The 27,271-nt window shown below is 38.9% G+C and overlaps 1 protein-coding gene across 2 annotated transcripts in view; it reads left to right on the top strand.

Moving 5' to 3' along the window:
* SLC24A2 (solute carrier family 24 member 2) overlaps positions 1 to 27,271 on the top strand; it is a 270,174-nt gene that overhangs the window by 135,594 nt on the left and 107,309 nt on the right. The window lies entirely within an intron of this gene.

Here is a 27,271-nt window from a genome sequence, read left to right as displayed (position 1 = left end):
TTATTGAGACTTGATTTGTGACCTAATATGTGATCTATCCTGGAGAATGATCCATGTGCTGATGAGAAGAATGAATATTCTGAGGTTGTTGGGTGGAATGTTCTGTAGATATCTGCCAATTCCAATTGGTCTAGAGTCTTGTTTAGATCTTGTGTTTCTCTATTGATTCTTTGCCTAGATGATCTGTCTAATATTGACAGTGGAGTGTTCAGGTCCCCTGCTATTATGGTATTAGTGTCTATTTCCTTCTTTAGGTCTAATAGAGTTTCTTTTATAAATCTGGCTGCTCCAACATTGGGTGCGTACATATTTATGATTGTTATGTCTTCTTGATGGATCAGTCCTTTTATCATTAAGTAGTGTCCCTCATTGTCTCTTTTTATGGTTTTTAGTTTAAAGTCTATTTTGTCAGATATAAGAATAGCCACTCCAGCTCGTTTTTCTTTTCTGTTTGCATGGTAAATCTTTTTCCATCCTTTCACTCTTAGTCTGTGTGAATCTTTATGGGTGAGGTGGGTCTCTTGTAGGCAGCATATAGTTGGGTCCTGCTTTTTGATCCAGTCAGCCAGTCTGTGTCTTTTAATTGGGGAATTTAAGCCTTTAACATTAAGAGTTGTTATTGAAAGGTGTTGATTTATTCCTAGCATTTTATTGGTTGTTTGGTTGTCTTAGGTGTCTTTTGTTCCTTGCTTTCTGATTTACTGTTTGGTTTCTTTGTTTGTTGGTTCCTTAGGTTGTAGATAGTGTTTTTGTTAGCTTGTTTTCTCTTCATGAATGCCATTTTTATTGTACTAGCGGGTTTAGATTTTTCTTAGGTTTTTATGGCAGTGGTAGTTATTTTTCAGGAACCAAACCCAGTACTCCCTTGAGGATTTCTTGTAAGGGTGGTCTTGTGGTAGTGAACTCCCGCAGTTTTTGTTTGTCTGAGAAATATACTATTTGCCCCTCATTTCGGAAGGATAGCCTTGCAGGGTAGAGTATTCTTGGCTGGCAATCTTTGTCTTTTAGTATTTTGAAAATATCATCCCATTCCTTTCTAGCTTTTAGGGTTTGTGATGAAAAGTCTGATGTTAACCTGATTGGGGCTCCCTTATAGGTGATTTGACGCTTCTCTCTTGCAGCTTTTAAGATTCTCTCTTTGTCTCTGAGTTTTGCCAATTTGACTATGACATGTCTTGGAGAAGGCCTTTTTGGGTTGAATACGTTTGGAGATCGTTGAGCTTCCTGGATCTGAAGATCAGTGATTTTTCCTATACCTGGGAAGTTTTCTGCCACTATTTTGTTGAATATGTTTTCAATGGAATCTCCATTTTCCTCCCCTTCTGGGATACCCATGACTCGGATATTTGAGCGCTTGAGGTTGTCTGATATCTCTCTCAGATTTTCTTCCATGTCCTTGATTCTTTTTTCTTTCTTTTTGTCTGCTTGTGTTATTTCAAACAGCCCATCTTCAAGTTCAGAGGTTCTCTCTTCAACTTCGATAAGCCTGCTGGTTAAACTCTCCGTTGTGTTTTTTATTTCACTGAATAACTTCTTCAATTCAGCAAGTTCTGCTACATTTTTTTTCAGGAAATTGATTTCCTTGTATATTTCCTCTTTCAGATCCTGTATACTTTTCCTCATTTCATCATGATGTCTAGCTGAGTTTTCTTGTATCTCATTCAGTTTCCTTAGAATTATCACTCGAAATTCCTTGTCAGTTATTTCAAGGGCTTCTTGTTCTATAGGATCTAGAGTATGAGATTTATTAACTTTTGGTGGTGTACTTTCTTGATTTTTTGTATTTCTGGTGTCTTTTTTTTGGTGTTTATTCATTGTGGCAGGGGGTTTCACAGTCCACCGGTTTGAGACTAATGACTAACTAGGATGTTGCTGTGGTTGACAATTTGGTATGGCTCCCGCCGTGACTGCTCAGTTGGCCTCTAGTGTCTTGTGTGTGTGGTTGCCTCGGGTCTTGGGCTTCTCCGGGGAGCCACCTTTCTGGTCAGCTTGTACTCTGCTGGGCTGGTGGATCACGTACCACAGGGTGTGTGATCTCTGTTGAGCTTTCACTTTCTGTACAGGACTTCTCCCCGATCCGTGTGCTCTGGCCCAGGCTGTTAGATCGTGCAGTGGCGACCCCACCGGGTGTGTGGTTCCTGTCGAGTCTCCGCCTCCCTGGCCGCACGTCTCCCCCCTCTGTGCACACTGTGCTGGGCTGGGGCGTGTCTTCTGCACCCCTCGTCTATCAGCTGGGCCTTCAAGACCCTGCTCAGCACCGCCTCGCCCAGGAAGTCTACCAGGTTTCTGCTAGGCACAGACGACCGGTCTCTCTGGGTGCCTTTGTAGCACTGTGTAGATCTTTCTCGGGTCTTGTTCACCTTTGTATCCCCCCAGTATAAACCGAGTCTAGTGCCCGCCTGCAGCCTGCTCTCCGGCAGGTTCAAGCGGACCTGGGAACTCTCCTACCACACTATTCCCAACCAGAAATTCGTTAGGCTTTTTTCCAAACTGGTGGTCGCAGAGATGGTATCTGCCTCCCAGTAACAGGAAGTTTACCGGGGCGGAGTCCAGGGTGTGGTGGAGTGACAGTCGGCCCGCCCGTACTTCCTAGCCCTCCCAAAACTGGTCGGGACGCCCCACACCCCCAGCCCTGCCAGAGAACCGCGGAGGGAGTGGGAGAGGAGGCCGGCCCGCAGGGTCCGGAAAGCCTGGCGCCAGGCCAAGCAAATGGGCTCAGTGATGGCCGAGCAGGGCGGAGCTGCCCGCACCTGGGAAAATGGAGGCAGCACCGTGCAATTAAATTTTAACATGAGTTTTGGAGGGAATATTCAAACCATAGCAACTTGTATGTCAATTATGCCTCAATAAAGTGGTTTTAAAAAATCAGATATGTAGTCTGGCATAGAGGTGGAATCACTCATAAAACACCTTGACACTGAGGCTGCAACTCCAAGGACCAGTAGGTGAGACTGGATTCAAGGCATAAAGAGATCCCAGCACAGATGTAACCTGGCTGGAGCACCAACTATTAAATCGGGATATTTATTCCACAAACATACATTGCATACCCACTACATCCCAGGCATTGTGCTAGGCCACAGGTATATAATGTTGAGAGAGGAGTGACAGGGTTGGGATTTGGAATAAAACATTAAACTCAAATCCAAGCTCAAGGTTCTACTGATATTTGATATTTTATATCACGCTTGTCAGGAGGTATACTTCAGGAGGTAACCTTTTAAGCTGGGAACAAAGGTTTCAGAGTGTAGACCATTAGTCCAGGTTGGTAAGTGACATGGATATGAGCACACATTGGTGGGATGTTTATCGATGGTGAGTGCTAGCTTAGAGTCTTGTTCACTCAGCACACTTCATAAGCACCCACCACATGGCAGGCACTGAACAGGACACACACATGAATGAGTCCCCATTCTCAAGAGGATCATAAACTACTAGAAGAGAGAAGACAATCTTACTTCATTGATCACACTCAAAGATGGCACATGATCAAGTGTCGTAAGAGAACATCAGTGCGCTGCAGTGTTCAGGAGAGTACGAATCAACTCTTACCGGGCTTTCAGGGAGATTTCAATGACAAATCTTGTTTGCCCTAGTTCCTTTGTTATCTGAAGCTGGGTTCTCCAAGTAAAGGCCTCTGTCCTCAAGGGAAGCAGGTGTACAGTTTAGCTGTGTGTGTCCAAGATCATGGGGTAGGCAGCGAGGCAGCCTGAGGTGGGCGAAGTTTATGATTTGTTAACTTCAAGGTCCAAAATTGGAACACTGAGGGTGAACCACAGCCAGGTGAGACACCCCATAGGATGAATTACTTTTACCTGGGAGATACTGGGACAGGACATAAAAGGTGGAAAAAATGGCATGAGCTCAAGCAGAGTAAGGTCAGTCATGTCGTTCTACTCACATCATCACAGTGCCTGGCACATCACAGGGGCTCAATAAATATTTGTTAACTGAATTGAATGAATGAATGATCATTGAATCTGGTGGGACAAACTGCAAAGAGGAAAGACATCAAGGACACTGGTTTTGAGCAGGCATGAGGATCTGAACTAGGGTGTTTGCTTTAGAATCCTATTGCTACTGTAACAAATAACCACAAATTTTCTGGCTTAAGGAACACACACTTATTATGTTAAAATTCGGGGGGTCGGAAGTTTAAAATTGAGGCACTGGCAGAGCTGTGTCCCTCCTGGACACAGAAGAGAATCCAGTTCTTTGCCTTTTTCATGTTGTAGAGGCCAAGCTACATTCCCTGGTTTGTGACCCCTTTCTCCCTCTTTAAAGTACATTGCTGCAACCTCTGGGTCCATGGTCACACCTCCTTTTTTCTCTGACACGTTTGCCTCCCTCTTATAAGGATGTTGGTAATTACATTGGGCACAATTAGATAATTCAGGATAATCTCCCCATCTCAAGATCCGTAATTTAATCATTCTGCAAAGTCTCTTTTGCCAAATAAAGTAACATATTCTCAGCTTCCTAGGGTTAGGACAGGGCGTGGACATCTTTGGGGGCCATTATTCAGCCTACCATGGTAATATCAAACTCTAAATTTTTTCTTCACCAAACAAAAAGCCAGGAACTAGGGGAAGTTTCCTACCTCCAAAATAAAAGAAAGAAAGATGAGGGTATAGTGAACAATAACCTCTAATCACATACAGATTGAATATAAGGTAATACCTATTCACTTCAGCATTAGAGACTCAAAGAGACTTGGAATGCCTCTCTAAGCAGAAGGACATTTGGTGAGTGTCATCTTAGGGAAAAAAGTAGTGTGGGCATCTCCTTAATCAAGCAGTATGCTTGAGTAAGGATTCGCTGACACCTGCTCACAGAGGACTGCCCAAATGGAAGGGTGGAGCCAAGATTTGCAAAGAAGGAAACCTGTATTGTCTTTGAGAGTAATAACTATGGCCAGGGATGAAAACTGAGTTGTAAGCATGCAGCTAAATCCTGTGGAGCACGTCATAGGGAAGCCTGGAAGAATTAGGAGGGGTAAGTACTGCTACTCCTTTTAAAACATGTCTTTGATGATCCCAATAATTTTTCAGGGTCCTCAGTCCCAATCTCAGCCTGATCGCTCAGTCTCCTCATCTGCAAATTGAAATCGTTAGTTAGATCAGGGTTCCTGACAGCTCTGTGTTTTTGTCTTTGTTTTGTTTTGTTTTTTACCTAATTTTACAAAATATTGAAGGTTTGCTTACTAGCTCCCATAAAGTAACACTCCAGGGAGAAAGTAGGGAAAAGAGAGAGAGAAGCCTGAAGATGAGGGGTGCAGGAAGGATTTCTCAGCAGCAAACTCTGTGTTCCTTAGTGGCTGATGTCACCTTGTGTCCTGCTCAGGAGTCCTCATTGGCTGCGATGCAGAATTGTGTCAAGAGCATGGCTTCTGAGTTAGACTGCCTGGATCTAAATCCTTGCTTACTCATTGTATGACCTTGGACAAGTTACCTAATTTCTCCCTCTGCTTCATATTTTTTGTCTATAAAACAGGAATAATCATATCACCTTCGCCATTGGGTTGTCACAGAAATTAAACTAGGCAATATACATAAGGGGCTTAAAACAGTAAGTAGTACCTAGTAATTACTATTGTGAGTATTTGCATCATTATAATTAGATGCTGTTATTGCTGACATGGCTCCTTGTTGGGGTGTTACAGCTTTACTAAAAGGGATTATTTCATACCATATTATAAAAGCAAATGAGATAATTGGGGGTTTCAGATCTGTGCTACCTAATACTATTAGGTCCACAACTGAGCTTGTTTCTGAAGAGGAACTAATTTCTCAGTTTTCAAATTTTGGAAGGCAGCACATTATTTATCTGTGAGGCACATAGACACCCTATCAATGCCAGCTGACTGCTTAGCTACTATAACTCTTCAAATGTAAGATATAGAAATAGTTCTCCAGTTCAGAAGCATTTCAACCCTGCCAACAGAACTGACTTCATAGAAGGCTATTTGATGCTGGCACACACACACACATGCACACACATTAGAAGCTGATTTGTAAAAATACCTATGATTTTTTATTTTAGTTGTAAATTTTGGTGGTTGTTTGTTTTCATGTTTTTATTTGTGTGTGTGTGCATGCCATGTTTTTTCTCTGCAGATGGCTTAGCTGTCTGTGAAAAACTGGTCCACCCAAGGACATTGCTGACTGTTTTTAATGAGGCCAAGGTCACAGCTTCAATTCCCATTTCTCCAGTTAGTTTGCTCTCTGCTCCCTGATCACCACATCCAAGCTGTCTCCATGGGATGGGAGGATGGCAGGTAACGCAGATTATCAGTGCCAGTCCACAGTTGCAGGTCAAGCATATGGTAGACCAGAGGCTAGAGAAATGGTGGCTCTGATCATTCACTGGGTTGTTCTTCCTTGTCTTCAAGTGATCACTACTTCTCAAATTTCCCTGTGCTGAGTCCCTGCAGAAATCCATTTTGGGCTCTGTTTCTCTTACCCAGTAAACTAGATCATTTCAGCACGCATCCTCCTTACTGCCATCATAGACTCCTGGGACCCAATTAGTACCGTTATCTTTTGTCTTCTGGAGGTATTACATCTTTGTTTTCTTACATTTTCAGCTCTGTTGCCAAAGGATCTGCTAATAAGAGCTAACATGTCTAGAGCACTTACAAAGTGCCAAGATCCTCTTCATGAATTATTTCCCTTAATCTTCAAAATAGCCTAGGTTTAGAGCAGTTGTGTTACCAGTCTTACTCAGAGTTAGGGTTCAACTCTGCAGTCTGCTTGCAGATCCTGTGCTCCTCAGCCATTGTGCTGGGAGACTTGCCTGCAAACGTGATGTGCTGGACAGAATAGCTAGCAACTGGGTGATTACTGCACATTCCCACTGCTTTGAATTCTTAATTTGGAAGGATGCTCCTATATTGTGTCACTCTTGTTGAAGCTAGATCCAAGATGACCACCTAGCAAACTGTACTAATTGGACCAGCTCTTCCTGTGCCAGTAGTTAAATCTTATTCCAATGTAATGTGCACATTTCTTTGTTGAATCACATGCCACTGGGAATAAGTGGTCTATTGCCTGGACCTAAATAAATACTTGATTGTACAGAAGTGCTTGAACGTGCTAGTACTGGTGACCAAATAAAACCTGTGTTTGAAGAAGCCTTTGATCCAGTTGTATTCCCTCCAAATGTCAGTGTGTACTAGACCATATTTTTGGAAGTGATTTTCAAATGCTGAAAGAAAATCCACACTGAAGTCCAAACATAGTATTCTTACCAGCTCCCTTTCCCCCCACCCCTTATCGTGAACATATGGCTCTAGAGGCTTAAAAAACAGTATGGTATAACATCAGTGCTTTCTTTTGAAAAGTGCACCAGTATTTCCTATCTTCGTGTCAATTTTGAAATACCCAAAACATTTTTGTGCATGACTATTCAAGCTGCAGATCAATATATACTCTCTGGGAGGGAAAAAGCCTAATACTTCTCTATCATAAACATAAATACAAAAATCCTACTGCCTCATCTCAAGATACAAAATTTTATATACTATGATTATTGAAGCAATTTAGCTATAGCTCCAAACCTCTGAACACTTACAATGTTTACAAGTTGACTATTTGGCACTGATTCTCTTCTAGTCTTTAAGTTGGTCTGACTGATCCTTGACCTTGAACTTTTCTAGATGATGTCCACATTTCCCATCATCCACATCTTCCACACAATTGCTGATTTTTTTGTTTTTAATCAATGATGGTAAAACTCATAAGCTCTCGTATTTTGGAATAAATATCTTTAGGCCCAGACAACTTAAGTGAAATCAGCTTTATTAAATACCTTTGAGTCATTTCCTTCTCTATTCTAGATTTCCCAATCTGCCTGCACATGTGGATGGCACACAGTCTGTAAAACTCAATAAAGATTGACCCTTTTTAAAGATTGTTTTTAAAACATAAAACCCAGTAACCAACCCTAACCCCTAATCTTAAAAGGGTCCTCTTTTATTAGATGTCCCTCCTTGTCAGTGTTTATCTCAGTTCCTCTCTGCCCAACAAAATTAAATAACATTTTTCCTATTCCAACTAATTCCTGTTTTAAAATAGTCCCCTATTTGGGGCTTTTTTTCTACAGGTGAATTTTATTTGCTTCACTTCTCTTTAAGTGACCTGGTTTCTTTGTTTTGTAGCATTCTGTTATGCTGTGCAGGTTCTGGTTTTAACCAATTTCGTCCTTTTTCTTACCTTCACTTCTCTCTTGTTTTGTAATTCTCTCCACAAGTGGCATCCAACTCCTCTGGGTGCTTGGCTTTGGGAGGGGGTCGTTGTCTTTTTTTTCAATTTCTACATCTAATCTCCTGATACTTCTTTGAATTCATTTAATCTAAATTCATTTGGTCTTTAAAATGTTCCTGGAAAGATTTGTATTGTCTTTTAATTCTATTTTTCCACAAACTTTTTGAAGTACCTTTTTATTATCTTTACTGGGCAGATTTTCCTTCTTTATTAGAATCAGACAAATTTGGCAGTAGCTCTTATTAATTGCATGGCCTTAGAACAAGGTATTTAACCTTGCTGCACCTCTGTTTCCCATCTGGAGAATGAAGATAATAATATCCACCTTAATGGATTGTTAGGTCTGTTATATAAACTAATGACTTTCCACTGCCTAATACAGTTTATGGCACTTCAGTTAATGTTAGCACCGTTTTTATTTATGAGAACTAGTAAATAGGGCTGTCTTGGCTAGTTGGCTTTTCATGTTATCTTTTATCCTCATTTCTTGCCTTCCACAAACACTCCCTGCCACGACCTACCAAAAGGAGGAGGAAGGAGGTTCATAATCCTTATTTGAGCATCCACTGTGAGATAGACATTAGCCAACTCAGGTGAGACACCTTGTAATCTTGTAAATTGCAGACCTTCTTTTTGTGCTGCTTTCCCCCGCTGTCCCCATCTACTGATAGGAGCTAATGATTCTTTTAGAGGTGAGAACCTACATCCACTTAAAGGATTTGGGTTAACAATATATCCAACTGATTAATTTGGTAATCATTCTTTCTTTCCTGCTGGTAATCAATCTTGTTTATTTCCCCCTTTCATCTTAATCCAGAAATGTTCTTCTTTTGTATTTGTATATGTTCATGTTGCCCTTCCCTTAAATTACCTCTAATGCCCCATTTCCCCATCCCCTTCGTGGCATTCCTAAGCCAGTAAAGCTGTTCTGAGCATGCTTGCTGCTCCATCTTGTCTCAGGGACACCTGTCACTTGAAAAGAAAGCCATAAATATCGTTTCTCATAAATACATTTCTCATAAATACGTTTCTCATCTTTCCAGTGCTCCTTACCCCTCTAATTTTAGAGAACTGTTTGTGATCTTGCCCTCTTTGGCCAAATTTCCCAACATAGGAAATTTAGGAAACCACAGAACAAACCATCTATAAGTTTTCCCTGAGATCAAAAGGATGACTTTGAAGAGTTTTGACAGCTAAATGTTCCTATAAATACCTTTACTAAATGGTTAGTTCCTGTGGAGGAGACGTGGATTCCTGAGACTTACCCCTTGTCAAGGAAGAGTTCACAACATAGGAGGGAAACAAAAATAAACTGTAAATCAAGGCAGGCTGCGAACACAACTGTAACAGAGGAATCCTCATGGAAAGAGGAGAAGGAAATTAATTTTATCTGGAAAAATCTTGGATGGCTTCATGGAACGGGTGAGAGTTAAAGGAGGAATGGGCCAAGGATAGTATTCCAGGCAAGGATACAGCTAAAGAACTCACAGCTCCTTTCCCTCTGCATGCGTGTGTGTGTGTGTGTGTGTGCATGTGTGTGTGCACGCGCACGCACATACACGTGTTTGAGGATGAGGGAAGGAATTGTAGTGAGAAATACACAACTAGGAAGATTGGTTGCAGCCATGTTTTTAAGGGTGTAAAAGCCACAAAAACTTATTTTTACTCTAAGCATGCCGAAGAAATAACATTGTAGAGGGAGGGAAAAAGAGAATTGGGAAAGGGTGTGTTTATAACTTGTTCCTGTTTGATGAAGCACACGCCTGGAAGAGGAAAGCTTGTTAAGATCTATCAAAATCTTTCTGGTGAAACACTGTGTCTGTCAATCTTATTCCACCCAATTTGAGGCCCTGCACACAGATCCGTCCCTCACAGCATTGACTTTTCTTTAAAAGGCAAACCTGGCCTGACATCACTGATGTTTTGAATTCAGTATTCAGAGGTTTAGAGGAATTTCTTTCTGAAGGAAAGAAAGAGTGTCAGCCTTAAAGTGACAGCCCCCTGCTTGCTGCCGAATAGGGTACAGGCTTTTGTGATAATCCGTGACAAGGGCAATTTCAGAGAAGAGAAATGATCTATTGGGTGAAAGCACAATTTCTCTTCAAATATTCTTCAAGGGGAGTCTGGGGCCAAGCAAGAAACTCAAATGGTTCATATTTTACTTTGTGAGGAAAAGAAACATAAGATTTATAGGCACCAGAACACATCTGTTTGACTATTAGTTATACAAAATGGCCAGAATTCCTTGTGTTCTGGTTAAAGCTCAGATCCTGCGCAACTGTGTGCCTAAACTAAGATAAAATGATTGTATGGCTGTACCTCATTTCAAAGTGATTTGATAAACATCATCCCATTTAATCTTCCTAGCACCCAAAGGGAGGATTATCATAATGTTATCATTGGGGAAGCTGTAGCCAGAGAGGCTGTTGGCTTTCCCAAGATCACACAGGTAAGAAGATGCAGAAACAAGACTCCAACCGAATCATCCAGCCCAGGTCCAGTGCCCTTTACATTTCAAAATCACTTCTCTAGGGATCATTTTCTTCCTCTTTAAAAAGAGAGGATTGGACAGGAACAATTCCCTCAGAGGCTTCTTACAGACCTGAAAATTTATATTTGTTATTCATAATGAAAACTTAGTGTAAGTCTTCTTTCTTGCAGAACCAATGTAGGGAACCCAAGAGTGAGGTGTGGGGTGTGCCCAGAGCCCTGGGGTGCTTGGGCCCTGGCAATGTCCCCCACTGTCACTTTCCCCTGTGCTACTCTCTACTTGACCTTAGAACCATCATCATCAGGACCCTCCCAGAAAATGCTCATCCTTTCCACTTTCTGTCCTAAGCCCCACTTCTTCCATACCCTTCTTTGCCACCATGTTCTTAAAAACACACTTATTTTTTGCCACCATGTTTATTATATTATGTATGGGGAATTCACTTCAAGCACAGAATATGTCCCTATTTTCTCTTATAGCCATAAGCTCACAAACTAAAATATGCTAAATCATAGCCCTGAATAATTAATTGTAACAATCCACATGAAGAATCCTATTTTTGAATATTTATTCATTAAGCGAAACATAAAAATATCATGTTTTTTTTAAAAAACCTAAACATGAACTTTTTATATTTCAAGCAGAACTTATCTAAAAATATAGAGAAAATGTACATAAGCTAAAGTCAAGTGAGGAAAACAGTTAGAACTGTAAGTTAAAATGAAACAAGCTAGAATTGGAGCTAGAGAGTAGCATGATGATTGAGAGCACAGACCTTGAATCTAGACTGCCTGGGTTCAAATCTCAGCTCATTCACTTACTACAGTGTGCTTTAGGCAAGTGATTTCATCTTTCCTTTCCTCAGTCTCCTCAGTTTTCCCATCTGTGACATGGGAATGAACACAAAGCTTATCTCACAGGCTTGTTATAATGATTCAATGAGTAAATCAATGTAAAATACATAGACTTGGCTTGGCACTAGTAAGTACTCACTAAATGTTAACTTAAAAAATTATAAACATGTCGGTTTAGGCTGGATGCCTTTACCACTCAGAAGCCAGTCTTCCACCTACATTCATTTGAATGTGGCTGTCCTAATACCTCTATTTATTGATTTTGAGAAGAAAGCAGAGATGAGCAATTCTAAGCACCCTCTCTTTCCCCAGATCCCACCACCGGTATTACCAATACTTCCATCATCATTTCCAACACTGCACCTTATCCTCATGCTGTAATCTTTCACCTTTACATGAGACATTCCATTACTGGCTGAACTCTAATTCACAGCTGCAGTGCTGAGGCGAACCAGCATGCCTTCAGTTGTAATATGTGTCATAGGCAGTTTACTATTCACAACAACTCAAGTACCTAAGTTCACCAGTTTACTTTTATAAATTCAAGTAGTTTCAAGGTTGCCTCAGTGTCCTCAGCCCTGCTCAATTGAGTTCCAACAAGCTTCCTTGAAGAAAAAGTAGCAAAGATGTAAAATTCTGGCAAATCCTACAGTCTGTGGATTAAGCACAACGCTGGGTCCATTGATGTACAGGTGTCTCACATGTCAATGTCATCCTCATGTATTGCAGAAAAATTTAAAGTTGAGAACTGCTGTCCTAAGCAACATGTTAATAGCAATGTATTAGAAGTGCTTTGCAAACTGGAAAGGCATGCACAGATGTTCATAGCTATTTTGGGTAAATATAAGTTACAGAGAGAAGGCTCAGACATGACAAGTCTGCCCCTTCCAAAGGATGGAAGTTTGGGGCAGTTGTCCTGAGCATGTCCTCTGCCCTCTGGAGCATATCTGGATTAGACCCAGTTGCTGGCCCATAAACAGCCAACACTCCACATACAGAGAAATATACCTCAGTGGTCAGTTTGCTTCCATTTAAGGATATTTCCACCAATTATTCAAATTTAATAGTAGTAACAAAGTGTGGAGTAACAGGGTCCTGTCAAAAAATAAGTTGGAGATACTTCATACAAACAAGATCAGTGAAGAACATGACGACATCTGGCCTGAATAATGGGTCCTTTGTTGTCTGCACACAGTAGGAAAGAGATATTAAACCTAATATTTTTATACTCGAGTCCACTGAGTTTAGTAAAATGCAGGTATAATAAAGCAGATATTTATAATTTTTAAATGGTTAGCATGTAGATAAAAATTCCCTCTTAATAGAGTCATGTCAGCTTACATTTAATATGCAGAGATCATTCAAAATCAGTAGTTACTAAACCAAATCCACTGATTTTTATAAGTGGGCAGATGACTGTTGAATATATTCAGATCTGTAAATAATAAATAAGTACCATTTCTGGAAGCAAGATATTGCAATCACAGCACATGAAAAGATATAAGCAGGACCTATAGGCATAACTACAGTCGTCCCTGGGTATCTGCAGAGAAGTGGTTCCAGGACCCAAGGATGCTCAAGTTCTTTATATAAAATGGCTTAGTATCTGCATATAACCTACATACATCCTCCCATATAATTTAAATCATCTCTAGATTACTTATAATATCTAATACAATGTAAATGCTACAAAAATAGCTGTTGTATTGTTTAAGGAATAAGGACAAGGAAAAAAGTGTGTACACGTTGAGTATAGATGCAACCATCATAGGCCTAACCACATTTTCAATTTGCAGTTGGTTGAACTCATAGGTAACGCATGGATATAGACAGCCGACTGGACTGGTTAAGTGGCCTAAGCATTAGCGAACTTGGCTCCCTAAAGAGTACAGTATACTCTTAGCTTAGAAAACTGACCCTGTGGTTTCAGTGCACTGGCCCCTGCTGTCAGGCCATGAGTGCTGAACCCTACATGCTTAGTTCTGGCTGGACTTCATCGCCAACCCTCTCTGCTCAGTCCCTGCCAGAATGTTGACTGGATACATCTTCACTAAGAACACCCTGCTCCCTCCAAGATAAACAGGCTGTATCTACCAGGGAGTACTGTAATATTGTCCCCTTCTGGTCCCAGATCCAGATGTGTGAAGCCAAATGACAGGATGAGAGAGTGTGTGGTAGTCCTAAAACTGGGATGTCTTCTAGCCTCTTCCACCTGGGGAAGCCCAGAAACATAAGGAACCCCAATTCTCTCTACCCTGCAGCTTCTGCTTCCTAAAAGCCATGCCGAGCTACCTCCCTATGCCCTGTCTTAGAAATTTAATGCTCCTGTTCATACAATCCTTCCCTCTCCCTCAGCCCCAGCTCCTTCCATCTGGGCAGCTCCTACCCTAAATATGTGCGAGCTGTGCCCTGACTAGGCCTGCTGAAGATGGTGCTTTGTATTTAAAGAAAAATGGAGACAAGTTTTGGCAATAGGATTCATGGGATTTTCTGGTAGGTTGGAAGTGAGAGAAAAGGGAGAGAGAATTAAGCAAGACTCCTAATTTTTTGGCTTGAACAGCAGGTAGGATGGTGGTGCCATCTCTACTTTAAAGTAGATAGAAGATTAACAGGTTTGGGAAATAGAAATAATTTCCAGTGAATATGTGTTGCTTTCATAGTCTAAGCTCATATATGGTATTTAAAGTTTTTTAAAATATTTAAACAGCCTAAAATAAACCAAAGAAATATGAAGCAGTTTTGTGTCATCTAAATTTGTTATCGGACTGATCCCAGCAGTACTGAAAGACACTTACCTTTAACATCTATGAAAGTGAACTTCAGCCTCGTTAAGTTTGCTATGCCCACTAGATGATGTCGAATGAGGATGGCAAATTGGCAGTTGGATATGCATGTTTGGAGGGGATGAAATCAGGACTAGAGATGTCTGTTGATGGTATTTAAGGCCAAGGGATTGTTTGAGAACAGAAGAGGGCAGAGTTCCCAAAACTGAGGAGGAGAAGTCAATAAGGAAGAGGGACATCCATGAGTGAATCACAGGAGTGAGACAAATGCTGAGATGTCACATGAGATAAGGACAGGGAAGTGGCCGCCATCTTTGCATCAGAGTGACCTTTGGTGACCTGGACTGGGGCAGAATCACTAGATTGGTACATCAGACTCCTAACTAGTCTCTCAGTTCCCACCTTTGATCCTGCTCCAATCTACACAGCAGCCAAGTCCATCTTTTTAAAACTTAAATCAAATCCTATTAGTCACTTAGTTTAAAACCTTCATTGGCTTACCATTTGAACTTAGGATAAAATACAGGGATGGAAGTAGGGTGAGTTGAATAAGGCACTCGGGCACAGAATTTAAGGGGGTACCCAAAATCTCAGTAATCAATAAAAATAATATTTTAAAAATCTACTACAGCTCATGGACAAGCTGTTTTTTTTTTTAAAATAAAGTTTTATTGGAACCAGGTCCATGATTAAGATGAGGTGAGTTCAGAAGGGTCATCAAAGTGCAGGCTGGGAATTGGTCTTTATTTAAAATCTTGACATTTTCTTCATCATGGATTTTCTGTACTAATTTTGATTTTTTGAAACATTGCATTATATTATTTACCTATTATATTGAGTTTTTTGGTGCTCCCTTAAATTTTGTGCGTTGGGAAAGTGAGGTATTCATCTACCCTGGTCCTGGCCTTCCCAACCCCCCGGATCAAGGCCTATACTTTCCAGTAAACATGTGTTGCTTTTATAGTAAAAAATAAATAAATACTAGTTTAAGTTTTGAAAAATGTTTAAACAACCTAAAATAAACCCAAGAAATATGAAGATATTTTGCCCAGCAGTACAGAGCAAAAGGCACCCAACTTTAACCTCTGAAAAGTGAAGATTCCACTTCTTGTTTTCCAAATGGATTTGATCTTACTTATGCAGTGAGTACTCAGCAAGACACATGGATTAATAACAGCAGGAGAGCCATTTTTAGATAAAACTGGTGATGCTTTCATGGAAAGGTTGCAGGCAGATTAAAGTTGAATAAGACATAATGCTTTCTGACTGCTTAAATATGTTACAATCATAATTTTATTTTGTGAGTCCTTCAATCGAGAGAAAAGGTTTTTCTTATTTACCAGGTTATCAACTGAAAGAACCAGGCAGCTTTAATTTCTTCATTCGTCTAATAAACTCAATTACTATATGCTGATGCATGAAGAATCTTAGAAATCCATTAACAAACTAAAGAGGGCATATTGTTTAGGGTTTGGTTAACAAAATAAATGTTTGTAGGTTTTCCAAGTTAACAAGAAATGTTTTCTTTTCCTTAGCCATTTTTCCCTCTTCTCCCATCACTAGGCCTTATGATTTAAAGGTTGGTTTGCTTCCTCTGTGAATAACATTGTAGATTAATGGATTCATCTGGGCCTCAAAATTATTGACTCTCATCTTGTTAAGTTTTTATATTAGATGAGATGTGTCTATCGCAATTTCCCTATTTGAGATTTAAGAATTGCTAATGCAGAATGCTGTCATCATTACAAATGGAAATTGGTTATCCAGATATTGCCAATATGACCCAGATGTCCACACAAGATTATTGGTGAGAAAGACATCTGGTTGTGTCCATGCACATACACATTCCCAAAGTGTTTGCCTCTCTGTGCAGTTGTAATTTTTATCATATGGCTAAATGATAGCTGACATGACAGGAGACAGCTAGCAGGGTAGCCTGGGCTTATTCACATGACAGCTGAGTAGGGTTCTAAGGGACCATCTGTAGGCATACAAGGCCTTTGAGGCCTAGGCTGGAAACTGGTACATGTCCCTTCCACTGCATTCTGTTGGTCAAAGCAAGTCACAAGGTCAGCTCAGATCAAGGAAAAGAGAAATAAACTCTACCTCCTCATGGGGGAGAAGCAAAGTCACTGTTGCAAGGGGATGTGGATAAAGGAAGGAGAATAATTACAGCCATTTTGCAAACAAACCACAATTAATAAAATTGGAAAACTCACTCAATTACCTGTATCAAAGTGGCACTTTTTAACAAGGTGATTATTAGTGAGGGGAGGGAGTAAAGAACTGTGGAAGAGAGTCTCTCCCAAGTTGGTAAAACTACTTGCAAATGCAAAATGCGGTCATTTGATGAGGAAATGGAGAAATTGAAGCGGGTTACATTCCCATCTATCTGGGATGGTAATGACTGATTTGCTCAATTCTCCATGGTATGTGAAACCTAAATTCTTGGCCAAAGATTCTGAAAGATTCAGGATTCATTCAGAGGTAAGAATTCTAACCTGGCTACCTGCAATCTCTGAGTTTAGATAGTTAATTGCTCCAGTTGTAGATTCTCATCATTTTATATTCTCATATATGTGTATTGAGTGCCTATAGGGATCCAGGAATTTTACATATGTCATCTTATTTAATTTGATAATTAACACTCTGAGATAGCTGCCACCCATATTTTACATGTGTAGGTCCTGAGGCTTAGAGCCCTCCAGTAACTAGCTGGAGGCCACAGAAGTAGTAATTGGTAGAGCCAGGACTCTCTAAAATACTTCCTGTTATTCTGCAGTGTCATCACACAGCTTTACCCTTTTGAATTATACCCTGTTTGTTTTTAATATTTAATGTTAGAAATATAAATGTCAAAATATAACTTGTTGGAAAATAATTATTGTATTACCAAAAAGCAGCAAAATAGATATTCTCTTAGATCCCCCAGGAGATTTAAATGTTTGTAAATCTCCAATTCAAAAGATAGAGCAGGTAAAAAGAAAGTGTTAGAATCATCTGCCAAATGAGTATTCATTGGCAACAAAGATACATTTAATTTACTAAAATTCGATTTCCTCCAAAACTTCTCAAGAACGTGTATATTGGATGAAAGATGACCCACTTGGAGAAAATAGCCTTTCCTCTGAGAGTCTGTGCCCCTCCCAGGGGTTAACCATTTCCTGACTCTACCACAACCAGCTTCCAGCCAGAGAGTTCTGAGTGTAGACCCCAACTTTACCAGGTACTGTATCTGTGACCTTGGATTATTTACTCTGCCTGCTGAGCCTCTTTCTCCAGAAGTAAAATGGGATTGAGAATGCTTATGGAACTATAAATATTAAATGAAAAGCTTCATATAAATCAAGTTGTTTGAATGCTAAGTACTATTGATTTGTCCCTCACTGTACATTTTTCAACAACAGCTAGCACAAAACAAAGCACAGCAAGCAGACTACCCCACAGCATGGATGACTTTACTCATTAATTGTTCTTTTGCATTTGTGTGTTCCACACCTACGCTCCAGCACTGCATATTTATAAGACGACAAAGTGCAATAGAAAGTGACATTCAACATACACAGGTTGAAATCTCCAGCCCCTGCTTGTAACTGGTTTCCTTACCCACCCAGTTGCTTCACCTATTGTAGTGGATTGAATGTCCCCCTCAAACTCATTGAAGCTTGAATTATGTCCCCCAAATTTTATGTATTAGAAACTTGGCCCTCACTGTGACTGTTGGGAGGGTAGGAAATCTTATTATGGTGATTGAAAGGTGGAGCCTTGGGGAGGTGATTAGATTGTAGGACTATGCCATAGTCAATAGATTAAAAATGGTGGTCAAGAGTGGGGTTCTGAGGACATTAAAAGGAGAGTGCATGAGGAGCTGTCTCTCTCTCTCTCTCTCACTGCTCCACCATTATGCAATATGATACCCTGCCTTCACTGAGGTCACCACCAACAAAAACCTTCACCAGATGTGGTTCCTGGACTTTGGACTTCCAGCCTCTTAAACTGTAAGCAATAAATTTAATTTTCTTTATAAATCACCCAGTTTCAGGTATTTTGTTATAAGAAACAGAAATGGACTAACACACCTATGAAACAAAGATGCTGGGGAGATACTAAAAATTCCCCTGAAGCTAAGAGACAATCACTTAAGAACACCGAGCACAGTGCCTGGTCTTTCTTTGTGTCCTTGTTTTATTCCCTTTGGTATTTACAAAAAAGTGCACCCATTTTGGAAATGTCCGGGCAGGTAAAAACGAGGGTTTTTTTTTTTTTTTTTTCTTTTTCTCACTTATTTTGAGTTTTTCTGCTTCCCCCTTATGGGTTTTTTTAAGGTGAATGAAATCACAGATGTAAACCGCCTTCAAGGCTACCAACATCTACAGAGAGGCAACATTGAGAACAAACACTGTCGGGCGAGATGGTGCCTGCTGCCCAGAGCAGACCTTCGGCACCCTGCCCGGTCTCTGCCCACTGAATAGAGTTGGACCATCTGCAGTGACATTCAGATCTTTTTCCTGAAGAGTTTGAACTAATTGAGAGCTTCTCAGCATGTGTAAAAATGCTTTGTGCTGCCTTCTGCTCTGTTCTTCGCCTCTGCCAGAACCCATTCCAGTGGCACCAGACTGTCAATTGGATGGACTAGGCAGTCCTTTTGGAATTCCTCCTCTCCATCAGTTAGCGGCTGATAATGCATGCCCTTTGGAATAATATCTTTCAGCTTCCATAGAGTCAGATTTTGAAAGCATTATATCAGTGATTCTTAACCTTTTTAGGGTCGTGAACACTTTGAAGAATCTGATAGAAGCTATGGACACTATTCCTCTTGCCCTCTGACAATTCATACATGCACAAAACTTGACACACAGCTTCAGAAATTTCACAAACCACCCCCACAAATTCAGACTATAGACCCCAAATTTCAAACCCTAGCATTAAATAGCATTTGTGTTTATAAATGTCTGGGTGGTCACTATTATCCTCCAAAAATAAGCTAATGCCAAACAGCAGTCAGCAAATGAGTGCTTGTGTCTAGAGCAACTTTTTCTTTAAATGAACTAAACGATTTCTGTTGATCTGCTCTTATGGGTTGGTAGTGAAGTTGGGAAGGGAGGAGGTCTCAGCAAATAAAACATTTTGTTTTACATATACTTAATAACTAGGCTTGGGTGAGAAATTGGTAAAGGGCCACAAAAAATGATTATATTGTGTAATGATAAATATAGTAATTATCCTGATTTGAGGATTATGTAAAAAAAAAAAAAAAAGAAAGAACGATAACTATGTGAGTTGATGGATATATTTATTAGCTTTATTGTGATAATCATTTCACATGTATACATATCAAAACATCACATTGTACAATGTAAATATATACAATTTTGTCAACTATACCTCAATAAATCTGGAAAAAATAAAAATTTAATTAAAAAAACAAACAGTCTTGGGGACAACAGTATAAACATAAGCAAAACTGCCCATGTTGTCAAAAAAAAAACCCATTAGGAGGTGTGAACCTACTAGGGCAACATGTCACCTATTACATACGTACAAAATGCACACACACATGCAGTTGTTATGATTATATAGGAGAATGCCCATATGCTTAGAACATAAATATGTGAAATGTTTAAGTGTGAAAATATCATGATATCTGCAGTTTATTTTAACATTATCCAGAAAAAATTATAAATATATACTATATATATTGATAAAACAAATATAGAAAATGTTAGCAATGATTGAATCTAAAGAGTGGAAATATGGCTATTCTGAACTTTTTCTGTGTTTGAAATTTTTCATTATAAAAACTTGAACAATGGAGACACATATTATTTTGAGAGAAATATCAACATAAGCACAATCTTTCATTTTTGGACAGATTTTCTTTAATCAATTGGCAAGCATCATTTTCGCATAGGTCTAGTATATTTTTCATTGAAATTTAGAATCCTGTCCAAAGATGTCTAATGTTGTCATAATTTAGTAGATACTAAACTTACAGTGATGATATCATGCAACATTACGTGGTTATTATCTGCATTTGAGATGCTCTCTGAGCATGAAGCTTGTGCTTATTGTGGACCTGCGACAAAATGAAGTGTTCAGAACTATCTTGAGAAGTTCCTGATGGCTAAAGCCAAGCTTTCAGAGCTTGCAGTAGTTAGGGGGGGAAAGCTTTTTCTACATGATATTTCTCATGTCATTTTCCTCTAATTCTGCAACAGATTTTTGATTCCAACAGTGAAAATAGTGCTGGAATATTTGAAGATGGTGCCGACTATAATATCGGTACCTCCTGGCTCCATTTGGCTGTAATACAGTTAGGACTTCCAGAGCACATCTTTTCCATTTCTGTTACCGTGAGGCTACATCTGTTTTCAATAGCACACAATTTCTGTTGTGCTATTGACAGATAACAGATAAGATATGCCCTAGGAGACCACAGCTACTGTCTGGAACCGAAATTTTTATTTTAAGGCTATACCTCCAACATCATCAACCCATTACTACTTCATCAGCAAAAATGGAGCCCTGTCCTTACTTAATGGCAGATCTCCATTTCATGTCTATTTTTCTGTTTTACACTTTATAAAATTAGATAAATCTTTCTTTATAAGATTAAAAGGATATATGACATTGAAAATAATACAGTTTATCCTTAAAATCATGTTATACTTTTTGTTCAAAGCAAGGCTAATGAATGACTAAAGCTCTGGGTTTCCTTAAATAGTTCTATAAAAATTAGATGGCTTCTCTTTCCTGGACAAATTTTGTTCTGTCCTGCATGTAAGGCGAATTCAGAGTGTGTTTTGTGTTTACTTGGCAAATGCAAAGAGAGCAATGCCTTGGACCAGGGAAGTATAGTCATTAAGAGCATGTGGTTTCAAGTTATACTGTCTGCATTTCAATCCCAGCATTGCCCAAACCACCTGTATAACTTTGTGCAAGTAAGTTAGCCTCACGTGGCCTTCCAACCCTGATCTTTAAAATGAGTATGATAGCAATTGAACAGCCATAGGCAAAAAATGGACCATGATCAAAACTCATACCTTATAACAAAAATTAACTCAAAATGGATCACAGTTTTAAATGTTAAACATAAAACGATAAAATATCTAAGAAAAAAATAGGAGAAAATCTTTAGAACCTAGAACTAGGCAAGGAGTTCTTAGATTTGCTACCAAAAGCTGATCCATAAAAGGAAAAATTGCTAAATTGGACCTCATCAAAATCAAAAACTTTTGCTCTGTCAAAGGCCATGTTTAGAAGATAAAAGGATAAATTATAGACGAATAGAAAATATTTGCAAAACACATATCTGACAAGGTACTGGTATCTAGAATATACAAGAAACTTGCAAAACATAATGTTAAAAAAAATCCACTTAGAAAAGGGAAAAAGTATGTGCAAACATTTTACTGAAGAGGATACACAAATGGCAAATAACATGAAAAGATGTTCAGCATCATAAGCCATTAGAGAAATGCACATTAATACAACAATGAGATTTCACTATACCTATAAGAATGGCTAAAATAAAAAATACTTATAATACCAGACACTGGCAAGAATGCGGAAAAACTTGATTACTCATGCCTAGCTGGTGGGAATGTAAAATGGTACAGCTACTCTGGCGGTTTCTTTTAAAACTAAAAGTGTGGCTGGCCAATTGGCTCAGTTGGGTTGAGTGTGATGTAACACCAAGGTCAAGAGTTCAGATCCCCATACTGGCCAGTTGCACCCCCCCCCCCAAAAAAAAAACTAAAAATGGAAAATGGTCTTATCATATGTGCCAACAATTGTAATTTGGGGCATATATCCCAGATAAATGAAACTTATGTTCATATAGAAACTTGTACATGAATGTTTACAGCAACTTTATTGATAACAGGCCCAAACTAGAAACTATACAAATGCCTTTCAGTGGGTGGATAATTAAATAAACTGTGGTGCATCCATACCATGGAATACTACTAAACAATAAAAAGGAACAAACGACTGATACCTGCAACAACTTGGATGAACCTCGAGGTTTTTGCTTCATTGTGAGTTTCCTGCCTATTTCAGCATTCTCCTTCCTTACAAAGCTCTAGTCCCACCACTTGTAACTAGCAGGCAAAAGATCAATGTTTGCTAAGTATATGGTGGTGCCAGCACACTGGTAAGCAAAATATGAAATATAAATATGCATAACATGTAAGACACCCTCACTTAAGAAGCTTACAGTTCCAACAAAGCCAGCCCAATGGCAAACACAAGCCATCAGGAATGTTGTGAAATGCTGATTCTAACTAAAGGAGTTCAAAGAACAGAGGCTTGATATCACTGTATTTCCACATGTAGGAGGAAATAGTGGCCTGGTCAAAGAACACATCCCAGATACCTAGGAGGAGAATGACTCAAGAAGCTGTGAGTCACTAGCAGTATCAAATGCCAAGAGCGAAGTGACATAGCTCAGCGTTGGTTTGCCTCCAACCTTATTATAGATGAGCATATGGGCTCATTAAAAATGTATAAGATCTGATTTAATTTATTTATTATTAAACATGAATTTATTGAGCATCTAGCACCACTATGCTAGATACTGTGAGATAATATAACATGAAATAGACATGGTATACAAAAGAATGAACTAGAGAGGAAATGGGTGGATGCACAGTGTGAACTGCATGTGGAGTAGCCAAGCAGTGTTCGAAATGAACACAACTGTGTCCCACTTTTCTAACTCATCTCCGTGACGTTAATGATTTCAGCTTGCTCTTGGTTTCTCTTGGGAACAGAAGAGCAGATCAAGAAGTGGGACTGATTCTTAGTATCAGCACAATTTCAACAGAAAATGATATTTGACATTTGTACCCTTTATTGTTTTACTTACATTTGCATTTATATTATTAAAAATTTAAATTGGGTTTACGTGATATTCATTTGCTTTCTGGAAATTCTAAAACAAAATTTAGCAAGTGTGGCACATGTGTTTTTCTGCATGTATGGAAATTAAGTCAGAGTCCTACTACAGGAATCAGGTACTGATATGGTGCCAATAAAATCATAGGATCAGAAGTTCAAATGTGGTGAAGAGTCAATCTGTTGTATTGATGAGGTTACACAGTTTGTAGCTAGGATACCATAAATATGAAAAGTTATACATATCAAAATCACTACATTACATTACATTCAAATTATAGTCTTTTCATTTTTCAAAAGAAGACATAGAAATGGCCAACAGGTGCATGAAAAAATGCTCAACATCACTAATCATTAGGGAAATGCAAACCAAAACCATGTTGAGATATCATCTCACCCCAGCTAGACTGGCTATTATCAAAAAAACTGAGAATAAAAAATGCTGATGAGGATGTGGAGAAAAGGGAGTTCTTCTGCACTGTTGGTGGGACTGTAAGTTAGTACAGCCATTATGGAAAACAGTATGGAGGTTTCTCAAACAACAAACAGATCCTCCATATAATCCAGCAATCCCACTTCTGTGTGCATACCTAAAGGAATGGAAATCATCATGTTGAAGGGATACCTACACTTCCATGTTCATTGCAGCTCAGTTTACAATAGCCAACATATGGAACCAACATAAATATCCATCAACAGACGACTGGATAAGGAAAATGTGGTATATATACACAATACTCAGCCATAAAAAAAGAATGAAATTCTGCTTTTCTCAGGAACATGGATGAGCTTGGAGAAAATTATGCTAAGTGAAATAAGCCAGGCACAGAAAAGGAAATACCACACGTCCTCACTCCTAAGTGGGAGCAAAGAAAGAAAAAGCAGAGAGAGAGATCAAGATCAAGATCAAGATCAAGATAGAGAGAAAACTGAAAGAAAGAGAGAGAGAGAGATAAAGAAAGAAAACAATAAAATATTGAACTTTCAGAAGTAGAGAACAGACCTATAGTTACTAGAAGTGGGAATGGGGCGGGGGAGGAGGGTTAGAGAGTGACTAGGTAAGGGACACAAAAAATACTTACAATTTATATTGATGAACATGCTAATAATATTGATTTGATCATCACATACCGTACACAAAAACTGATAGTCAACTCTGTACCCCATAAATATGTGTAATCAATTATGTTTCAATTCAAAAAATAAATTTTAAAAAAATGTGTTCACCTTAGAGTTTTAGTTTTTCAAAAATCTTAAGTCTATGTAAGTTTTTAAGAAAACATTGGCAAGAAACTTTCTTACCAATAATGTCAAAAATTAAATCACACCTTAAATTTTATCAGTTTCAAAATGCATTTTAAATATCAAGTGCCTTTTGCTTATTAAATTTTATTCTATATTAAGTTTATAGTTTTATAAACACAATCGATATAGACTATTTTTATACTATTTGCCAGATTCTCTCCAAATAAGAATATATGCTAAATCCAGGATTAAGAAATTAATCATAAAGTATGATTACAAAAGTGATGGTTAGACCACAGTTAATCTGCTTAAGTATATTCTTAAATAAGTATTTAGATCACTTAAAATTACGTGTTAAATATAACTACTACCTACCCTTTCTGTCTAGTTAATCTTATGATAATAACATATTCTGGAAGGTAAGCTCCATAAGGATAAGGATTTCTGTCAGTTTTGGTCAAACCAAAATCCCTAGAACCTAGAATAATGCCTGGCATGTAGTAAGTGTACAGTAAATATTATCAAATAAATATTGTCAAGTGAAAGAATGAATGATTTTTTAATCCAAAACTTGCCAGAGTCTCCCGTTGATGCTTTAAACACTGGGAGTGATTGTTTCATTTTTTGAGCTTGTTCTTTCCTTGAAACAATGAAACAGCACTTGCCCTTCAAGTGTCAGAAATAAATTGAAGACCAGCACACCGGTACTTCCAAATAAACTAAACGTAGACTAGTATCTCATGCCACAGAGATAAATGGGACCACCAGAGGGGCCCTCTTTTCCCACCTACTGCTGAGCTATCAACTCCTTAATACAAGTCAACTTGATTCATGGAGAAACTAATTTGCAGAGTTACTTGAATCTATACCATTGTGAAGGTCATTAAAAAGTGCCTCTATGACCTTCAAGAGACAGAAATCATAATGAAAAACCATGACAATTGTAGGTGAGTCTATATAATATTGCCAGAAGAGACAAAAGAAAAGGAAATAATCTCTATACTTTCTCTACTTCAGGTACTCGCTTTTCATATCAAATAAACACAAAAAAAATCTGTCATTCTAATTTCACAACAACCACTTGGCAACTATTTTCTGGCCTTCATTGGAAGTCAGAACTCATAAATACTTGTTAATATACATAAACTATTTTCACTGTATTTGGAGGTACATTGCCTGTAACTTCTCCCCACAGGTCTGCAAGGAAAATTCCACTTTCTTGTTTCCCTAACACTTAAGGAGGCTCTAGAGCCCAGCTGTCTGAATTCATATCCCAATTCTACACTTACTGGCTACTTGGCCTTGGACAAATTGTCCAACCTCCATCAGCCTCAGGCTCTTCATGGATTAAAGGGGGCAGATGTGGTTATAATACTACTACTGTGAGGATTCAATGAGATATCATATATAACACTTGCATATTGAGCTTTTCATAAATATTATCCATTATTACTTAAATATACCTGATTTGCTGCAAACTATTCTGTAGTTTGTCAAGCACCAGCATTTGTTGGACTTTGTTAGAAAGCACACCCTCTTAGACGCTCTTTCCTTAAAAGAAGTAATGCAATGGAGACTTATTATGTGAATGCATTTGGGGTTCTTTACTAGTCAAAGGAAATTTGTGTGACTAATGCCAGAACACCACTAACAGATTGTGCATATCAAAATTGCTCATTAGCAATTGTGAGAATTATTCAAACAATACAACAAAGTATATTAGCAACATCTGGATTTTTCAGAGGAAGGCAAGAGATGGCAGTGGTAGTTGGATTGTTAATTCTAGATTAAGTGAATTAACACTGCTGGTTAATATCTTGAGTGCAGAAATAGCCTGAGGCCCTTCCTGCCTCTCTTTCTCTCTCCATTTATAAAATGGGGATTACTGTCTTCTATGTACCTACTTAATAAGAAAGATTAAATAGTCCTCTAAGAAGTGGACTTAAATAATCACCATTGCTATTAATTTAGCTAGCAGAGAAACAGCTGAGACACTTTGGTTCTTGACACAGGAGCACACAGTTCCTGTTCTACCTGAGTAGCCCCGCTCACCCTACCGCCTGGTTGCATTTTAAGTAGCTACAATTAGGAACGAAGGCACAGAGGTGAATCCTGTTCTCAAAGATCTTACAAATTCCAGCATCTGGGAAGCTGTCTGGCAGAATTGGGGACATGATACACCCAATATAGCTTACCAGTTCTGTGAGAGGCATTTAAAGAACTTTTTAAAGGCTTGCACTAATGCCCCTGTGGGGTGCACAAAACAATTATTTGGAATGCAAGAAGAAAATATTAGGATTTTTATTTATTTTTGTCTTTAAAAAAAGAAATTAGCCCATGTTTATTTAATGGTTGACAGTAGCACATGAATTAGATAGATAAATAGGCGCAGCTATAGACAGGTAAACATTCACATTATATGTTACTGGCTTAGAATGTTTCTAATAATGATCCATAAAGTTCGAAGACACTGATTATATAAGATTGTGTAGATTAATTTGTCAGTTGTAGTTGAGTTCTGCATCTTGAAATTACGCTGGCCCTCTTGCCTCACTGAGTATTCCCAAATCGTTTTTCCCAGCTGTCTTATAGTGGGCCACAACAGATGTCCCCTCTCATCTGCTATGAGTGTCTGCCCTCTCATGCGGTAAACATTTTTCCAAGTTGTGAAGGGACCTTATTTCACTCTTTATCCAAATCATGACTCTCAGCAGACACCCAATGCCTCAGGGGCTC

This window comes from Cynocephalus volans, chromosome 16, assembly GCF_027409185.1.
Source record: "Cynocephalus volans isolate mCynVol1 chromosome 16, mCynVol1.pri, whole genome shotgun sequence".
NCBI classification, from domain to species: domain Eukaryota; kingdom Metazoa; phylum Chordata; class Mammalia; order Dermoptera; family Cynocephalidae; genus Cynocephalus; species Cynocephalus volans.
This window is presented reverse-complemented; position numbering and strand designations above follow the sequence as displayed.